The sequence below is a fragment of the Ochlerotatus camptorhynchus genome, unplaced genomic scaffold (assembly GCF_037179485.1).
Source record: "Ochlerotatus camptorhynchus isolate MF236.1 unplaced genomic scaffold, CSIRO-AGI_Acam_v1.1 ptg000101l, whole genome shotgun sequence".
Classification (NCBI taxonomy): domain Eukaryota; kingdom Metazoa; phylum Arthropoda; class Insecta; order Diptera; family Culicidae; genus Ochlerotatus; species Ochlerotatus camptorhynchus.
Genome location: NW_027040591.1, coordinates 447,730 through 455,940, shown reverse-complemented (window position 1 = coordinate 455,940; position 8,211 = coordinate 447,730).

Below are 8,211 nucleotides of genomic sequence, written 5' to 3'. Positions count from 1 at the left end.
AAAAATCGTTCCCAACCCTACAACATTCTCATTTTAGCAAGGAAAACATTGTTAAGCCTCTGAATGTATTCACCAATGATATAATTACGACTGTCATGCAAATAGCTGATTTCGATTTTACTAAAATAAAATAAAAAAATAGACCAATGTAAAACGTTATGCGGGGTGATATTGGGCCAAAACCAGAATGTGGTTAAAATATCTTAAAATATGTAAATGTAATTTAGCTATTACTAGTACCCTAGTAATTTAGCTATTACTAGTACCTGCGGAAATTTAAAAAAGAACGTGACTTTTCTACACAGAAAAAAATTAATTTTGATATCACATCAAAGTGGATGCACTTCAATCGTGTCGAAAATATGGTGTAATATTACTTGCCAAAAAGGACAAAACTATCAGTAATGACAGTCTATGAACTGACATTACGCTGCTTTTACTACATTTGTTTATTTTTGTGGCCATAAAAATTACATGAGATTTTCGACATGATTGAAGTGCTTTGATGAGATATCAAAATTAATTTTTTGCTGTGTACTATTTATGACACTTAACTTTACAGCACTATTTAAATAGAACAACTGGTTAATGTTATATATACACGTTACTCCAGGAGTCATCATTTTCTGTGTATTCAAGATATTTGAATCAATAAAGATTTTTCAATTTTGGCTCAATGTCACCCCCTAGGCTCAATTGAAGGTAGCGAAAATAAATGGAAATTATTTACCCTTCTCTACGGGCTGTGGAGTCGAAGTAGGATGCATATTTGAGCATGAGGATAAAAAAGTACCCACTCCGACTTTAATGAAAAATAATTTTAAACTAGATCGTCCAAAAAAATTGGTTCATGAGAAATTTTTTTTTGGGTCATTATCAATTTGATTGAATTTAAATGCATATCATGAAAATTTATTTGAACCTTCAAAACCCAAATTTTCAGTTGACTTCGATATAACTAATCAAAACATTTAAATTTTAGAACATCTTTACTCAAACGTATTCCCACGATTTTTCATTTACGTAGCATGATTCGCTGTTTAAAAATTCAATTTTGTATTTAATTAATTTCCATACAGTTAGTATTTGAATCCCTATATGGGGCCTCTCTTAGCTCAGTCGTTAAAGGCGCAGCTACTAAGCAAGACCATGCTAGAGGTGGCTGGGTTCAATTCCCGGTCCGGTCTAGGAATTTTTTGGGTTGAAAAATTTCTCGACTTCCCTGAGCATAGAAGTATGATTGGACTTACCACACAATTTTACCAATCCAAAATTAATAACTGTGAAAGTGCATCTAGAACACTAAGTTGAGAGCACGCAATAAGCTAATATGCGATATGCAATAAGCTTGAAATGCGAAGAAGAAGAAGAAGAAGTATTTGAATCAGTGAACAATCTTTGAAAAATATCCGAATAATGTTCAACAAATCAATCCATCAATTTCCTAGACATTACCCGTGGAATTTGTTTGCATTCATTTACAATATTTTCTTAAATACTTATTGTAATTGTAATTGTAATTGTAATTGTTCAGTGCATAGGCTGTGCCAACCGCTAAGTTGGCTTATGTAGGATCAAAACCCCTAGTCTATACACCTACTGTCCTTTCCGTTGCACTCGTCAGCTCGTGCGATACTCTAGGTGGTGGTCGTGGGGTCCTTTCCTGGGTAGGCTCGTGTCCGTCCAGGTTCTGGTACATTAACTTATCTCTATACATGGTGATTATACTTTACGACTCAACTTTTGATTATAATGTCGATAATGCTGAAACTATATGAAGGTTAGTGATCAATATTAGGTGTATGCTGCGATGTAGTAGTAATTGAAGAAAATGAGGTTCTGATGTGGATTAAAGGTAATTCTAAAATAGGTAAATCATGCAAGCACACACCTTTCACAATTTTTATCCTACTTACCAGTTCCGTCCAGTATAAATTGGCTGTCTCCAACCAACGTGATCCTTTCTGACTGCTTACTCTTGCCGATGCATGTCTTATTTAATTCTTCTTTTCTTGCTCACGTTTTCTTGCTATTTTTCCTCCTATTGAACATCTGGCCGTGTTCCCATTTGTTCTCAGACAGTTAATATTGGTACATGAGAGGAAGAAAGAAATAGAACAAGTTAAGTGTGAGCCGCATGCTGTAGCATGATCACTTTTATGTAAATATAATTTAACTAATTTAAGGATTGCCACTTATTTATTTGAATTTATATTCTGTTTTCCATCTATTTTTGAATTCCATTAATAATTATCGTTCACGTTAGTTATTTATTATTTATATTTTTTACATAATAACTACATGTTCACTTAAATTAAATTGAAATCACCATTACAAATGAAACGATTTGTAAATCCGCATAAAAACGAAACGCTTGCATACAAGCTGCCTTCCAAAATTCATTTGATCCGCCACTGGAAACGTTCACTGGTTTACGAGACTCGTCGTAAAGTCCGAGGTTCAAATCCGAACATTCTCTCTCGTAAAAAAATCAATCGAACCAGAAATAGATTGAAGCGAGGCAGTTTAATCAAACGGTACGAGCGAGAAGTTCGATAGAGTGTTCAATCGGCTTGAGATAGTAGTTGATGAGATTTGTCGTTTGAAAAGGTCGTTAATTACTTCGGTAATTGACGTACTTCCTGCTACGAAGACTATGATCACGATTTGATCTGAGGGTTTTCGGAACGTCCATTCGTGCATTTTGACCTGGACCGTGGAAGAGGCAAGAGTGCGTGAAATAGTTTTCTTGTGTCGCGGTGTGTTTTAATTGCCTAAAGTTCAGCAGTTAGGTCAAAGTTGACGTGCGGTCAATTTGTGGGTGTGCGTACGTAGAAAAAAGCCGTTCGACTGCTTTTTATGTAGGATTCGCTTCTAGCGATATACGGCCGAAGCTCGGCACACCGCATCTCGAGATAAAGCGCGACTCTCGACCTCACGATTCTGCGTCAAAAGTCCCGGTTTGAGGGGAAAGCCGGAAGGAAACAAACCGTTTCGACAGAGCGGCCATTTTGCCATTTTCGCCACGTGTAAAACATCGACGCCCCAACGTCGTCTACAGGGCCAATCCATTTCGGCGCGAGTTCAGTACCAGCTTCGAGACCATCCATCGACTGGGAATTTCCGCAGCATCATCGCCAATCGCCGCATTTCGGGCGATAGCCACAATACCACCGCAAACCAGCCGGTATCTGCTTTGCCGACCAATTCATCAGGCAGCTATTTCGGTACCGTGAGTAAACCCAACAATTAATCTAACCATGCGCATGCGTTAACGACACCACACACACACCACGAAGAAGAGCTCGATGAGAAAAACTAGCTAGCGATCACTAGATCAAAATCTGCACACAGTAGGGAAACTAGAGAGGAAGAAACACGAATAATGTAAACCTAGGTTATGCAATTAAATAAACTTAGTTAAATGTTTTATAGTAGTTTACCCCAATAAATGTTTTTCCGTTAAATGTTAAAGTTTCCCAAGTAACTTTTTTTTTGGTTTCGTGAATTCTCCCATTTGGCGTCGTTCTACTTTTTTGTGTTAATGTTCTTGTACGCCAGGTTAGACTGCCTGGGAAATCAGTCTCTCCACTCACGTGTCTCGATCGGCGGGGATTTTTGAATAAGTGAGTTCCTCCGGTGATGATACTGGTGAGTGTTGTTTTCGTGAGTAGGTAGAACGACCGGTAGCATCAACTATTCTCTCGTCGCGATTGTGGCGACCTCTTTGTGTGTAGAATCTCGATCCATCGTGCTGTTTGAGTCTTCTGTTTCGTTTTGAAATTAAATTTTTGGTTCTGATTGAACAAACCCGCCCTGAGGTCGGGTTTCTAGCCGGGCAAACAAGACTCGACGGACGGTCCTCCTTGGAGGTGGCGCTTAAGCCGTCCGTTTATCGAGCCAGGGAACGATCCAGAAGACGGAAAACCGTTAGCCGCATTTTGCGCGCTACAATGCGTTGGTTAGCCGTTTGGGTCATGGTGTTGTGTTCCCTATTTTATTTGCCTCTATTTCGTTCTTAGATCGCAACGTTTCACTCCCCCTCCCCCCAAACTATTATGGATGAAAAAGAGAACCCATATTTGGTAACCTTTCGCCAGCGCAATTCAAAAGATATTAATAACAAACTAATCTAGAACTGGGCAAAAACATACAAAATTCTCTAAGACTAATCATGATTAATATTGTATGAATAATGAAAATCGTATGAAGAAAGGACGATCTCAAAAGAAAGTTCCCTAGCAATAAAACTATTACTCTGTGCTAATCTGAGTTATTTCAAAATGGGAATCCACAAACAACAAATTCAGAAACTATAACCGATCTCAACAAACTTTACCGAAATCAGATCTACTCGGTAAGATTTTAGCATTTCTATTTAATTGTTATAAGCTACTTTATATCGATAAATTTAATAATTGCAACATGTGAATAATGCAGAACATGTTTAACATGGTTCTAGAGCCAAACTGGTTTTGAAAGGTTCACGGTTCGAAAAAGTAGTGTAAAATTCTATTCAATATGATGCACATCAATGGAGCGTCACATATCATATAAGTTTACATTCTTAATCGTGTAAAGTTCTGAGACATTTTATAAAAGGTTGCAAATATTGTATACAAATGCCAATCTTTGCAAACAACATTGCTTACAAGTTGTTCCTTTGCGTGAAATGAATTACAAGTTTACGTGAAGGAATGTTTATATCACAATTGAGTGTTGATTAATCACAATACAAATTGTGACCGAGCGCGGACTTGAGGTTACTAGCACAGATAAACAGACATAACGCATTGAATATTTCTCACTGTAAAGCATCGTCGCTAAAACATCACTGCCATCTGTTGAGTACACTGTGGTGGGCAGTACGATGAACAGATGGCGGTAGTGTGTAAACGTCAAACGCAAGGGAATTGACTATGCGTGCCACAGGTGGCGGTACTACGAACTACGATACTTTTAAATTATCCGTTAAATGCTTGTTCGATGAACAACTTTCGAGTGTTATGTCTGTTTGTCTGTGTTACTAGACTATTAAATAATCTAGGTCCTTTTTAGGATTATATATAAAAACTCCAATTTTGGCCAATGTCCACCGAAAATAAATAAAACTACTTTATGACTTACAGTGCAATTAATGAGCGTTAGTTTCGGGATCATTTTAGTGTTAGAGTTATGTTAGTTTTGATCCGTAATCAGCCCTGTCATTAGTTGCAGGCAGTGGTTGTTAGATCATGCGACACTGTAACTACTACTATGTTAGATGTATGATTCGTCAAGTTTATACAACTCTAGCCTATCTGAACTATTTAATAAATGGAAACCATAACATGGGTTACGCTCCCCCTAAGCGGGTCATCCGCATCCTATCTCTGTCTTATCTCTAATACCAAATGCCAATGGTTTGAATGTATCAATATACAAATTGGAAATGACGTTCAATCAAATAATCTCATACCCCACTCAATTGGCCAGGCTTCAGAATCGTCCAGTGGGCAGTGCGCTCTACACTACGAGTTCCCTTCCTTTCAAATTCACCCCAAAATTGATATTTTACCCCTTTAAGTGTTGATAAATCACAAGGAAACATCATGACAAAGCACGGACTTGAGGTTACTAGAGTATTTAATAATCTAGGTCCTATTTAGGATTATATCTGAAAAATCCAATTCTGGCCAACGCCCACCAATCTTGTCTTAAATACTTATTGAACCGAAATTCGTCGAAGTACATTTTTACTATAATTTGTTCGAATCAGAGTCGGAGTAGTTGTTTTTATCTAGTTCGTTTATTTGGAAGGTTCAAGCGGTGCCAGTGGTGTAGTGGTAAGCGTGATTGCCTCTTACCCCAAAGGGCCTGGGTTCAATCTCAGTCGGTGCCGTTGGGATATTCTGATGCATAAAATCTTTGATCACTCCGTTGGAAGGGAAGTAAAGCCGTTGGTCCCCGGGTTTTAATGGGTATTTTGGGATTTGAAATCGTGGATCTTATTAAATAAAGCCTAAATCTTAAATCACGTTGTTCTAGCCACACCCACACGCTCAAAAAAAAAAAACCGTTTCGGTATTTACGCAAAACAAAAAAAAAACCGTTCAGGTATAACCGTTCCGGTACATACAAAATCACGATAAGCTGAACTACTATTTCATTTGAATTTATGCATTAGTTCCCGTAAACAAAATCGAGTAAATCGAATTTTCATGCAATTAATCTCAAATCCATAAACTTAGTTCACGCCTGTTCACCGCGACAAGCGATTTCATAACGCTACAGAAAATCAAAATAAAATCTTGATTTCGTGATTCCATGATACGTATCGTATAACCCATAAGTGTGATTTTAATCGTAATGATCACGATTCCATGATTTTTATTCATGGTGTATTTTCGTAAATGAAATATTCACTTGATTCGAAATTCGTCACTTGATGTTGCTGCTCTTTATATTCAAATTGTGGTAGAGCTCGGTACCGATCGTGCGATCTGACACGCGTTTATCCCCGTAAATCAGGCCTAAATCGTGTTTGAAGGGGTGTTTTTGGGGTGCATAAATAACATTTAAATCATGAATCTACTTCTTGCTTTGTGGTTAAGAGAGAATGTTTATCGTCGTTCTGCCGTGACGTGCTTTTGTTTGCTGGCCTCGGCTGATTAGTTTTTTGGTTGTTTTTGTGATTGAACTAAGTTAGTTCCATGGCCGCGGAACACCTAATTGTTCACAAAGGGGGTCGCTGAGCTGAAAAGGTCTCATTCAAAATACACCTACAGATTACACAGTACGAACGAAACGTGTAATTTTCTGTCTGATTTGATGTAACAAAAAGACCACATGATAAATAATTTACATGTCTTTTCTATAAAATTTAATCTGCATGTAATTTTGCTCTTATTATGAAGTTTAGAGGTTAGAAATAAAATCATTTTGAGATTTTGCATTTTCGAATTATTTTGAATTAATACAAGGTGTAGGGCACTATTCATTGTTTAAATTTATTCACTAACTTTGTTTCCAATAAGATTCATAATAACACTCCTAGGTAAGCTCTCGTCGAATAAATTCTTGTAAATAACAGTGCCCTGTTTGGCACGGATGGGGATGACACACAAATTAGTGGAATCGATCAAACCTGACCAATAATCCTCATCGACTTGTGCATCACGGTCGAGATTTTGAGGAGCAGATCTGGGTTTGGAGACTTGAACAATATCACGTTCCAAACGCAGGAACAGCTAATGGATCAGCAACACAGTCGATTTCGGATGGAGACGGAGAACAGTTGTTTCTGGACTCATTTCTGGATGGTTGCGATGAGGCTTTGTCATTTTCCCGTCATTCGGAACACTCACGAGTTAGCTGATAACAACTTAGCTAGATTCCATAAAAAATAGACCATAATCTAACTATTTCGAATCAAGAGCAGAACTGTTTTTTAATGCGTGCAACTTTCTAACTGGCCGCCATGATACTTTGCTGACAAACGTCAAACGCCGCAAGCCAAATACATGATGCGTTTCCCAGTAGTTTTCACTCCAATTTCACGTAAATCAGGTTTCATTTACCTGACTAGTCACGTAGATAATCGAAGCTGAACTTTGCTCGGCTTCGTGCAATTCCGTTAAAATTTTCCTGGAAAAATAGAGTGGACGAAAACCACCTATGTGTTCATGTAAATCGAATGTGAAGATTTTTCAAAGTGTAGAACTCACTCCAAAGAGTTCCGTGAATTCACTAGTGGTCTATCATAGCATAATTTAACTTTTCCATCTTTCATACATTCATTCTGAACTTCGGCGTTCTTGAACCAGCTCAGCTCCACGACGGGTGATCTCAAATCATGGAGCCGCATGGCATTTGATTGCAATTTAACAATTTCAATTTTATGCCCATTCAATTACATTATCCGTTGCTGCTGCTCCTTATTATTCCACCGTCCACCGTAGTCGAGCAGCCAGCCCTATTTGGCCTATATACTAATCGTACCTACAGAGAACTACATACTATGTATCGCTTTCCGCCAGAAGATAGCAGAGAGGATGAACCTCCTCGCTAAAACAGACCGCAGCAGTCAGTGGGTGGCTAGCGGTGGCAGCAGCGCGGAAGGAGAGTTATGTTTCTGCACAAGGCGATCTTAGCTGACGACGCGCGCGCTAAATATGCCTAGTGGCACATTTCTCGACACTGGGGTGTCAGTTGCTGTTTTCCTCTCCATCG